Genomic DNA, 362 nt, shown 5'->3' on the forward strand with positions numbered 1-362 from the left:
GTCGTGCGTGCCTGCTGAGCAGCACCGAGAGGAGATGCCTCCAGCCCAAGGCTGGGGAACGCGGCTCTGCGGCAGAACCCCTCCCGGCCTGGTGTTCCCCTGCTCGGGTGCACACGGGGCTGCTTCCTTCAGTGTCGTGCTTAGGGACTGCTGGAAACGACCGCAGGGAAATGGGCTTTTTGGCTACAGTGCACCTTTACGAAGTGCGTGTGCATTCCATTTCTTCCTTTTTATGTATGTCTTTTGCATTATAAATTCAGGTCCTGTCTGTCCCAGAAGCCTTTGTATCTGACTGTTAGGCCTGTGACATCAGAGATAATAAGGAAGAAAAATGTAATTAACTGAGAGGGGAAATGATTTGC

At 52.2% G+C, this 362-nt stretch overlaps 1 protein-coding gene across 1 annotated transcript in view; it reads left to right on the forward strand.

Annotated features, from left to right (window-relative positions):
• The window catches only part of SUPT7L (suppressor of Ty 7 (S. cerevisiae)-like), a 6409-nt gene that overhangs the window by 592 nt on the left and 5455 nt on the right, over nt 1-362 (forward strand). The window lies entirely within an intron of this gene.

This window comes from Buceros rhinoceros, unplaced genomic scaffold (genome assembly GCF_000710305.1).
Source record: "Buceros rhinoceros silvestris isolate BGI_N320 unplaced genomic scaffold, ASM71030v1 scaffold28610, whole genome shotgun sequence".
NCBI lineage: Eukaryota > Metazoa > Chordata > Aves > Bucerotiformes > Bucerotidae > Buceros > Buceros rhinoceros.